The sequence below is a fragment of the Vombatus ursinus genome, unplaced genomic scaffold (genome assembly GCF_900497805.2).
Source record: "Vombatus ursinus unplaced genomic scaffold, bare-nosed wombat genome assembly UNPS02014789.1, whole genome shotgun sequence".
Lineage (NCBI taxonomy): Eukaryota > Metazoa > Chordata > Mammalia > Diprotodontia > Vombatidae > Vombatus > Vombatus ursinus.
Genome location: NW_020954567.1, coordinates 25114090 through 25126400, shown reverse-complemented (window position 1 = coordinate 25126400; position 12311 = coordinate 25114090). Strand labels below are relative to the sequence as shown.

General features: G+C 36.3%; 1 pseudogene; it reads right to left on the bottom strand.

Annotated features, from left to right (window-relative positions):
- Positions 1-11595: 11595 nt before the first annotated feature.
- On the bottom strand, positions 11596-12024 carry LOC114047585 (annotated as a pseudogene).
- Positions 12025-12311: the final 287 nt, after the last annotated feature.

The window sequence follows — 12311 nt, the reverse complement described above, 5'->3', positions numbered from 1 at the left end:
GGAGGAGCCATCAAAAGATGATAATATTATGGATCTGATTTTAACCAATGGGGAAAAATTAGTTGCTGAGGTGAAAATGATGGTGTGAGGGAAACTGAGGAAGATCTTCCCCAGCCGATTACAGATGGGAACCTGAGGGAAAAGTGAGCATTCCCATCTTGAGTTTGTGATAGAGAAAACAAAATTCACTCAGTTTGATATAGACCCTAGATATTGAGTTAGCATTTTGCAAATGAATCAGAGCAAGGATAGGAAAGATTAATATGACAAAATTCTACTGGAAAAATCTTTAGAAATTCTGAAAATCCAAAAGGAAACAATTATATATATGTATATATATGCACATATATACATACATGTACATATGTATGTGTATATATAATATACATGTATATATAATATATGTGTGTATATATGTATATATAATATGTGTAATATATAATATATATGTGTATATAATATATAGTTATCCAATTGTCTGAAGAGAGCAATGTGAGATGCACAGATAACTCTTCAGTCAAATTAAATTTTTAAAAGATGCACACAGAATATGGGAGCAAGGACAGATAACAAGAGGATGAATAGAATAGCAAAAGCCCGGTGTCTTAAGGATTCTATCAAGAATGATAAAATTCAGAATGAGCTGAGGTTATCAAGAAAAGCTAAGGATAAAAAAAAGAGGTTCTTAGCTACACTGAGGTAATGAGGAAGATCCAAGAAGGAATATGACCATTACTCAGTGGGATATGATGAAGATAACTGATAATGGAGAGAAATCAAAAGTAGTCTATTATTTTTACTTTTGTTTTCTCTGCCAAGAAGAATGATGTTTCAGATGTGAACAGACAGCATAAATGGCCACTAGGGAGCTGATATTGACTATAAATAAAGAGATAGTAAGAAATCATTCTGCTACCCTTGTCAAACTACTTGGCCCAAATGAACTATAGCTTCCAGAAATAAGAATGTGTTACGATAGTTCCCTTGTATTTTGCCCTGGTCAGAATACTCTCCCAAATACTGGATCACAGTTTAGGAAGGACACTCATGAGCAGGAGAATGTCCAGAAAAGGGCAACAGGGATGAAGGATCTTGAGCACATGCCATATGAGGTTTGTTTGAAAGCACTAGGGATGTTTAGCCTGGAGAAGAGAAGACTAGGAAAGCATGCTATCTGTTTCGATGTACTTGAAAGGCTGTCAGTTGGAAGAGAGCCTAGATTTGTCTGGTTTGGCCTCAGAGAGCAGAACTAGAACAATAGGCTTTAGCCCCAAGGAGGCAAATTGAGGTTTGATGTTAGGAAAAACTTCCTAATAATTAAAACTATCCAAAAATAGAAAGGATGGACTTCCTCAAGAGGTAGAAGGTCTTTAAGCAAAGATTGGAGGAGCACATACTGGGCATGTCTCGGAGATTCTTTTTTCAGAGAATTGGGGGAGGGGGATCCTTAGCCTAGTTGGCCATTGAGATCTTTTCCAAGTCTGAAATTCTTTGATTTTGTGTTAGCTATTACCATTGCATGAAACAATGAGAGGACAATAGGAGAGTATATAGTCAAATATGAGATTGTGTGGTTTGTATACCATTAAATCAACATAAAGTCAGAAAGCTATAATTTGGTAAGAGGTCTATTGTTAAAACAACCACCACCACCACCACAAGAAGAAGATGATTTGGAAGAATCTCCAGAAGAGGCACTGGTAGTTAGGCACTCAATGTAAGATGTTTATTTCTGATTCCCAGAGACACCAAGGTGGCATAAGTGGTAGAGTGCTGGCCTTGGAGTAAGGAAAACCTAAGCTTGAATCCTGCCTCAATTACTTCCTAACTGTGTGATCCCAGGCAAGTCACTTAGCCTCTCTCAGCCTCAGTTTCCTTATCTATAAAATAGGGATAATAATAATGCCTACTTCCCAGAGTTGCCGTGAGGATCAAATGAAGTATTTTGCAAATGATAAAGCACTATATAATAGTTGGCTACTATTCCTTAATCCCCGTATCTCTTGTGAATTCAGGATATTTCTGAAGGTGTTGTCTTTTGAATTTGTGTCAAAGTGACCCAACTCCTTTAACTCTGAATATATTTCACTATTGTTACAGTCCACAAATCCAACCTCACCTCTAGTTTTTCTTGTAGGAGTAGCATTGGCAATCATTCTATCTTGGTTTAAAGCCAATTTCCCTAGCTTTGCTAGAATTTACAGCTTTTTGTTTGTTTGTTTGTTTGTTTTTGCCACATTCTGCCTCATATCTTACACCCAAACACATTGCATTTCTTGGTGTTTTTAAGAATTGCTTCTTTTTCAGCCCAAACAGACATGGTCGCCTTGCAATAACAGGTGATGTTATCTCTCCTTAAGAATATGTTCTTATGAAAACAATTTGGAGATGTAAAGCATTCTGTTCTTTTGAGATATTACTTAGAGACAGCTCTGCTTAACTTAGTTTTTTGGGGGGTTGGGGGATGTTTTTCTCCGTAGGCTTATTATAATTAGGGTTTATTTGTATGAAAATAGAATCTTTGTTGCTTAAGCGTTTCACAGCTCCTGCTGATCATTCTTCACTCATAGGCATCTTCCTTTGTAATATAATAGTTAGTTGCTGTGGAGATGATTATCATGTCATGGAAAAAAAAGTCTTATGAATTTAAGTGAAGAATGAACAGCAGGAGGAAAGCAACTGTGCCAAAAGCCAAAAATTCAATCCAATTTAATTTTCTATAGCCTTTTTAATATACACTGTATCATAAAGTTGGATTTATCAGATTAAATAATACAGTTTTGGGGTTAAATGATGAATAATGACAAAGAAAGGAATATTAGGAGGCAGAGACAAGATGTATTTTTGACATCCCATTCAAAGATAGGGATCCTTCTCTTATAAAGCAAGAAAAAATGAAATGAGGAAATGAAAGTACCATTGGGCTTCATGGTCAAAACAAAAGAAAAGAAGTGACCGATTATTTGGACACTTCTAAGAAAACTGGATTTATAGTACAAATCCAAATTTGAACAGAGGTCAAATCCCAGCTATTACTAATGATATGACCTTACGTAAGATATCTCTGAGCCCTAATTTTATCATCTGTAAATTGAAAGGGTTGAAGTAGGTGATATCTAAGGTCCCTTCCAGCTCTAAATCTAATGATCTAATTATTTAAACTTTTGGACCAAATATAACTTTTGTTCAGTTTTCCAGGTAATTCTAGACAAAACTGAGACTTTGAACATCAATCAATCAATCAATAACTGTTTATTAAGCAATTACATACCTATGTGCAAGGTGGTAAGAGGCATAATATAGAAATATAAGACATAGTCTCTGCCCATAAGGAATTGATAATCTAGTTTGTGAGACAAGATATATATGCAAAATTATTGATGAAGAAGATTAACAAATAATAAAATCATAAATTACACAGAGATACAGCAGAGATAAAGAATTGCACAGTCATAAAACAAAATAATATATAATAAGATATCAATGACAAAGTACAAATATAGATAGATAGAGAAGAACATCACATGAGTGACTAGGAAGCAAACATTACTCATTTTCTTTTGGAGATAAAATAATTTAGATAAGCCAAGGAGCACATAGGGCCTTAGATTTTTCAAAATTGTTCATTTTTATAATATCGATGTTTTAATACAATCTTTTTCTGGTTCTGTTCACTTTATTCTGTATCAGTTCATAAAAGTCTTCCCCTGTTCCACTAAAACCAAATCATCATTTTTACAATACAATTGTATTTCATTATATTGTAGTTGTTCAGTCATGTCTCTGACTCTTCATGACCGCAATTTTAGGGTTTTCTTGGCAAAGATACTTGAGTGGTTTGCCATTTCCTTCTCCAGATCATTTTACAGAGGCAAATAGGGTCAAATGACTTGCCCAGGGTCACATAGCTAGTAAGTGTTTGAGGCCAGATTTGAACTCAAGAGGAGTTTTCCTGACTCCAGACACTCTATCCACTGTGCCACCTAGCTGTCCATTTCATTATGTTAATATTCCATAATTTGTTCAGCCATCCTTCTTAGTTTTCAGTTCTTTGCCACCATAAAGAGTTGCTATGAGTACCTTTTTTATCTATACCTTGTAAACCTATAAAACCTTTTGTACCTATAGGACCCTTTCAAGTTATAAGCTTGGTAATGGTATCCCTAAGTCAAAAGGTATACATGTAAGCAACTTTCTGGGCATAGCTCTAAATTACTTCCTAGAATGTCTGGGCCTTGTTTCGGCTCCACTAATAGTGTACCAATGTGCCTATTTTCCCATAGTCTCTCCAACATTTTTCATTTTCCCTTTTTTGTTAGCTTTGCCAATCTAATAGATATGAACTGAAACCTCAAAGTTGCTTTAATTTTAATTTTTCTCATGATTAGTGATTTGGAGCATTTTCCCCCCTATGACTATATATAGCTTGTACTTCCCTTGACTTTTTCTATCCTTTGACTATTTATCAATAGGGGAATGGCCCTTATTCTTATAAATTTGAATCAGTTCCTTTTGTATCTTGGAAATGAGGCCTTAATCAGATAAATTTGCCAAAAAGTTTTCTCCCCTAATTAACTGTTTCCTTTTTCATCTTAGGTATAGTATTTCTTTATACAAAAAGCTTTTTAATTTTACATAATCAAAATTGTCCATTTTATCTTCTGTGATCCTCTCTATTCCTTATCTGATCATGAACTTTGTTCATGTTCATGTTCCCCTATCCAGAGATCTGAAAGGTAATTTCTTCTTTGCTCCTCTAAATTATTTATTATCTGACCTTTTATCTCTAAATCATGTTTTTAAAGCTTATCTTGCCATATAGTATTAGATGTTGGTCAATACCTAATTTCTGCCAAACTGCTGTTCAGTTTTCCAAATAGTTTTGTAGAATACTGAGTTCTTATTTTAGTAACTGGGGTCTTTGGGTTTATTGGACCCTGGGTTACTAGGTTCATTTGCTTCTGTATGTTATATACCTAATGTATTCTACCAATCAACTTCTATTTCTTAACCAGTACCAAATCATTCTGATGATTACTGTTCTAAAGTACAGTTTGTGATCTGCTACTGCTAGGTCCCTTTCTTTCCCACTTTTTCTGTTATTTCCCTTGAGATTTCTTGACCTTTTGTTCCTCCAGATGAGTTTGGTTATTTTTTCTATTTCTATAAAGTAATCAGCAATTTGATTGGGATGCCATTGAAAAAGTAAATTAATTTGGGTTTTATTGTCACTTTTATTATATTGGCTCAGCCTACCTATTGTCAACCTGAAATAAAGAAGACTACCAAAGTAGTAAAAACTAGGATCTTTAATGAGTCAAGGGAATTGTGCTTCAGAGCACAATGCAGCACAGAAGTCCTGGAGTACTCAAGGGGGAAGAGGTGAGCAGGGTTAAATACATTTCAACGTGGAGGGAGTCTCATGAGAGGCACAGCTTAGAGAAGCTGTTCCATAAGTTGTTTTGCATAACAACTAAAAATCCATAGAGAAAGCTAAGGGAGGTTGAGGGGGAGGTGTGACATCTGCTCAGAACAGCAGGCTAGGGATCCAGGTTCAGCAACAGGAAAACTGATTTGGACTTGCTCCAATCATGGGGGCACTTGAGATCAAAGTCAAGTAGCCCCTTCTGGTGTCTGCATTCAACACTATAAACAACTAATATTTCTTCAATTATTTATTTGTTTTTATTTCCATGAATAGTATTTTATAGTTGTATTCATATAGTTCGAGTGTTTATCTTGGTAACTAGACTCCTAAGTATTTTATAGATTTTATAATTATTTTAATTGAAATTAATCTTTTCATCTCTTCCTGCTGGATTTTATTATTGATACGCAAAAAATTAATGATTTATGTAGATTTACTTTGTATTCTGCAACTTTGCTGAAGTTGTTTCAATTAATTCTGGCTCATCTGCAAAAAGTGGTAATTTTGTTTCTTCTTTTTTGTTGTCATTTCAGTCATGTCCACCTTTTAGTGATTCTATTTGGGGTTTTCTTGGCAAAGATACTGGAATTTGTCATTTCTTTCTCCAGTTTATTTTACAGATGAGGAAACTGAGGCAAGCAGGGTTAAATGACTTGCCCAGGGTCACACAGCTAGTAAGTGTCTCAGGCAGAATTTGAACTCAGGAAGAGGAGTCTTCTTGACTCCAGGTCTGGCACTCTATCCACTGCACCACTTTACTGCCCCTAAAAAAAGGAATATTTCAGAGGTTACATCCCCTCTTTTTTGCTGTTGTTCAGTTGTAGCTACTTCTTCGTGACCCCATTTTGGGGTTTGTTTCTTCTTTACTTATGCCTATTTCCTCAATTTATTTTTCTAGTCATACACACACATGTATACACATACATATAGTATACATATACATACATACACACATATACATATATACACACATACTTATAGTATATATACATACATATACACATGTATATATCCCTTAATTCTCTGCTCTTTTGGTGTTGCCCAGCCTAAGGTAATGCTCTAAGTCAGAAGTACAGGTCTTTGGGAAGGTGGAGTCATCAGAGAGGAAGGCAGAGTAGTTTTAACTGTTTAGGGGCATAGGTCTAAGTCCTTTTGCATTTTTTTGTTGGATTCACTAAAGCCTGTCCTATATGTAATGGTTCCTTAGCTTGAATCCTTACAGAGATGATAAATAGGAAACTCAATATCTTGAATTTCATTAGCTTTGGTACTCACACCTCCTCATCAGTAGGCTCAATAACTTAAGCTTTTCCCCTCTCTTTTCAGTTCCTTTTCAGTTCTTTAGATCTCTGGTCTTCCTTCATTAGATTGTAAACTCCTTGAGGGCAGGGTCTATCTTCTTTTTCTTATTTGTATCGCCTACACCTGGCAGCTAAGTGGTGCAGTAGATAGAGCACTGGGCCTGGAGTAAGGAAAACCTGAGTTTAAATTCTCACCTTTATTAGATATGTGACCCTGGGGTAAGTCACTTAACCTTGTTTGCCTCAATTCCTCAATCTGTAAAAGGAGCTGGAGAAGAAGCAAACCACTCCAGTATCTTTGTCAAGAAAATTGCAAATGGGGTCACAAAGAGTTGGACTGTGCAGACTGAAATGACTGAACAACCTCTGAATCTTTGAAAGGGTAAGAAGTTCCTTAATCCTTTCAGAACAACAAAATTCCTAGCATTTAACACCGTGGGGATTGGGGTTAGGGTGGTTCGGTAGTAGGTGCTTAATAAATGTTCTATTGAATGGAATTGATAGCATCAATCAAGCTTCTTAATATATGCCTGCGGCTAAACTCTGTGAGAGAAGAAAAAGAAAGAGTCCTGCCCTCAAGATTACATTCTAAGGAAGGTGGACCACATATTAAAAAAGGACTGGAAAGCTGAGAGGTGGGATGAGGAGGTAGTCAGAGAGCTGAAGTCCAGAGAGTGAAAAGTTGACCCAGGAGACAGGTAAGCAAGTTTGGGGCTGCTCCTGATTGGGGACTTAGCCAACAGGAGAAGTCCAAAGGGCAGAGGTACATGGAAACTGAGAACTTCTCCTTTCATTATGAATACATACATAAACCAAATTTTTATATTCCCAGAGGAAATGCTGGGTGAAGGCATAAGGCAAAGAGTGTAAGAGTGTGGTTTGTACAAGGACCCTCCAGGATTGAATCTAGTCGATATGAACCCTAAGCTTCATTTCAGAGCTGTGGTTTATAAGAATAATAGCTGACATTTATCCTCCCTAGTGTTTTCTTGTTACAAACAAGTATGAATGTCAGCTACTTGTTAAAATGGATACCGAAGGTAGAGCTGAAGAGGAAAAAAGTTGCAAGGAGGACTCACTCATACAACCAGCTGTAGGGGTGGGGAAGAAGATGGAAGGTGTTGCTGCCCACCAACCATTCACTCATTACTACCCTCTCCTTTTTTGTGGAGTGTGTTGTGTGTGTGTTTTGTGAACTGTTATATGAGTCTCAGGGCTTTTCCTTTTTTAGTACCAGCTGGAGGATCTACCCCTTCTCTGATCACTTGGGCAGGGCCCCTGAAAGGAGGAGCAGGGCAACTGTCCTCATTTGCAGTTCTCTGGGGAAGGCTCTGAAGGTTCTTATTGAGGGTCTTGTCCTGATACTAGTTTTGAATATAATTACATAAGGTCACCCAATTCATTAAAATTCATTCTGTAATACTTCATGTTAGACCCTTTTGAGCTCAAAATGCAAATTTATATGATAATTAATAGGTCCAGGTACTTATTTAAAAAACAGATCCAGAGACCAGCTTTAGTCAAAGACTAGTGTTCTGTTGCCATTAGCAAGTTGTTCTGACTAAATATCCCCACTGAACAAAAGAAAATTTGCATTGTACAGACATATTTTTTTTAAAGTATAAAAGCAGGAAGGGGATTGTAGTGATAGACTCAGGAAAAGGGAGAATGAAAAATGAAATGAGATGAGTTTTAATTAGACAGGATAGGATAAATGGAATGGGAGTAATGAATTATTTTTTATGTACTGTAGGAGTAATCACTATGCTTCTTTATTAGACAAATGCTAAAGGTTAGTACTATAATTGAAGAGTGAATTCTACATAAATCAAGAAAATGGAGTTTGCCCATGATATGGATAGAAATTATATAATAAATTATCATTTTTTTTCCCTTTTCATTATGTTTTAGATTTGAGGATGGAAAAAAAAATTCTGTCAGAATCCGGTAGATAATGTATGTAAAACATTTATAGGCCCTCAGCAGCAATGTGTAAAATATGTATTACAATACCTGGCAACTTCATTTTTAAAAATCGGTCTCTAATGCAATCTTGGTCATATTCATTTAGTAGATTAAATTAAAATGACAACAAAATTACTCCTTTCATTCCTAACTGTAAGGAAAATTACCTTAGATCTGAATATGAAAAATGAGATGAAAAGTAGTTGTGTTTATTAATTAGTGATCTTAGTCAAGAGATCACTGACCCAAAACAAAGTTACCTAGATATGACTGCCTAGTCATGATTTAGCTTTTTGTCATTCATTTGCTGAGTTCCATTATGAGGAAACTGAGGCTCAAACAAGGAAAGTATCTTGGTGAAGGTCACATAGCTAGTGAGTAACAGAATTGGGACCTCAGTCTTTTGATTTCCTTTATTGTACCTGACTTTGCCCACCCACCCCACATACTTTGTCATACAGGCAAATTGGCCTTCTCTCTATTCTTCACACAGCACATTACACCTTCCTTCTCTGTATCTTTACACTGGCTGATCCCCTTGCCTGAAAAGCAAGTCTCTGCCCAGGGGCCTGATCTCATGATTGATGGACTATCATTGCATGAGGACACTCATGAGGGCACTCCTAGCTCAACTCATTCAGTGGACTGCTCCACCTCCTCACCAGTAGTCTCACCCCAACATGGGATTGTTTTATTCCTCATATTTGTATTCCCAATGCTTGGCATACAATAGGTGCTTAATAAACATTTGATCGATTGATTCAAGATTCAGCTCATGTACTATATCCCTTTGCAGTTCCTAATATTCCCCCCACCCTAAGATTCCCTTCCAACAACAAAAAAATGTGTAGTGAACCCCCAGAGTAATTTTTCCCATTAATTCTTTTAAAAATTTTTTTATTTATTTTATTCTGAACTAAGAAATAAAACAAGCATTTCCTTAACACAGTGAATAAAAAAAATGCTTGTACATGAAACTGCAAATCTATTAGGTACAACTTGCTATTCCTTTCAAATATGTAACATCATGTAACTTTCTTTTTTTCTTCTTTTCCTTCCCCCCCCCCCCCCCTAAAGACAGCTACCATTAGACACAAATATGTATATATACATATATATACACATACATATATATGTAAAATCATTCTATACATACTTCTATTTATCAGTTGTTTCTCTGGATACAGATATCATCTTCCTTCACAGGTCCTTTGCAGTTAATTTGAGTATTTATAATACTCATATATAATACTTGAATATTTATAATACTCAAATATAATACTTGAGTATTAATAATAGTCCAAATGACTTAGTTACTCAAAGTTGTTTTTAAAAATGATATTATTGTTATTGTATACATTGTTCTCTTGGTTCTGCTCATTTTGCTCTTCATTATTTTGTGCTCTTCACTATTATTAGGATTTTCTAAGATCATCAAGTGCATCATTTCTTATAGCACAGTAGCATTCTATCACAATCACATACCACAACCTGTTCAGCCATTCTCCAATTGACAGGCACCTCCACAATTTCCAGTTCTTTGCCATCCAAAGAGAGCCACTATAAATATTTTAGCACATATAGGTAATTTTCCTTTTTTCCCTAATCATCTTGGGAAATAGACCTCGTAGTGGTATTGCTGGGTCAAAGTGTATATAGGCAGTTTAATAACTCTTTGGGTATAATTCTAGATTGCTCTCCAAAATGGTTGGATCGTTTTGGATCCAACAATGTTCCACCAACAATGAATTAGTGTCCCAATTTTTCCACATCCCCTCCAATATTTGTCTCTTTCCCCTTCAATCATTTTAGCTAATCTGATAGATTGATTTAACACACTACTCTTAATATTCTACTAAAAGAGAAATTAAAGAATTTCCAGCACAAATCTCTTGAACCATTGTCATGAACTTTGGGGGTTCACAAACCACTAAATGGGAACTTCTGCCTTTTTGGAAACTTTTTTAAGCCCTCCTCCTTGTAATGCTCTCCTCTTGTTTTTATTTATGTTTCCTGTTTGTGTCTCAATAGAATTTAAGCTCCTCAAGGGCAGGTAGGTACTTTTTCATTTCTGTTTCTGTGTCCTACTGACTGTCACAAGTACCTTGAATATGTGATGTTTCTGGCTCAGCTTTATTACCATCATTTATTTAAGACCAGCAGGTCATTTACCAACTAGCTAGAATGTGCAAAATCAAGCTGAGACATCAACTTTAGCTCCAGTGTTGATGGTTAGTTTTTGAATTCCAGCCATACCTCATGTTTACTGACAAGTTTTCTGTTTTACCTGATATAGACCTTCTCCTTCTGCTATATGTTCTTTAATGATTACTTTCCCCTTCTGCCTTCTGCAAAATTCTATTGGTACCCATCCTACCTATGTAACCAAAACCTATACAACGTAGCTTAAGAGTGCTGTTCTAGGCTCTCTATACAGTGAGTCTATACTGTGAGCATAAAATAAACCATTCCCCCCTCACTCCCCATATCTCTGGGTAGGTGAGGGTATAATTGACAGTAGTACCTATCAACAGATGCCTGACAATTTCTGTCACACATATCAGAGAAATTTAATAAATGTTTGTTGCACTGAACTGAATTATAACAGGTTATCACCACCCCAGATTATTATGAGGTATGAAATTAAAAGTAGAGTAATGTAGTGCCTGGGGCACCCTCTCTTTCACAAGAAGGCCCAGGAAAACAAACCTGGGTTTAGGATATTCTGTGGCTCAGCACCCACTCAAGATCCTAACTCATAAACTTCTACCAACTACTGTGCTTGTTTACCAGCTGGTCAGGAAACATATTTGACTTTAATTTGTTTATTTTCTTTCTTTCTCTCTTTTTGATACTGGAAAACTTTTTTATTGTAGGTGGAGTGGGATGGCTAGACACAGTTTAGATGATTCCATTTTTGTTGGCAACATCTAAAACATCAGAGTCTGGGGCAAGTTGGACATAGGCCCTCTTCTCTCCATCAGGCTGGTTCAGTGTATGGACCTTGGTCATGTCAATGTCATACAGTTTCTTTACCACCTGCTTGATTTGATACTTGTTGGCCTTGACGTCCACAATGAAGACAGTCTTCTTCATGGCAGACTCCGTGGTCAAAGGAAACTTAACGATGGCATGGTGATCAAGCTTGTTTCTCCAAGGGGCATTTTTCCGAGAGCATTTGGGTTGCTGCTGAAGTCTTAGTGTCTTGGGTCGCCAAAAGGTAGGGGATATTCAGATTTTCTTCTTTTTGTGACTATGAACACCCTTCAACACTGCCTTCTTGGCCTTCAAGGCCTTGGACTTGGCTTCCTTCTTCGTTTTCAGTGCCATCTTGGGGGAAAGGCTTCTTTCTTTTTAAGACATAAACAAGTAATATAGCAATAAGGCAACAAGAAGGGACGGTCTCTTTTTCTTATTTGCATACCCAGTGCCTGGTATGTAGTAGGCACTTAATAAATATTTATTGTATCAGTGCTTATCATGTGCCAGGCAAGGTGCTAAATGCTGATGATAGAAATATAAACAAGACAATCCTTTGTACTCAAAGAGCTTACATTTTAATGGGGAAAAAAATGACACATGAAAGGGTGTTTGCAAGTCTTGTGATAGACCCTCCG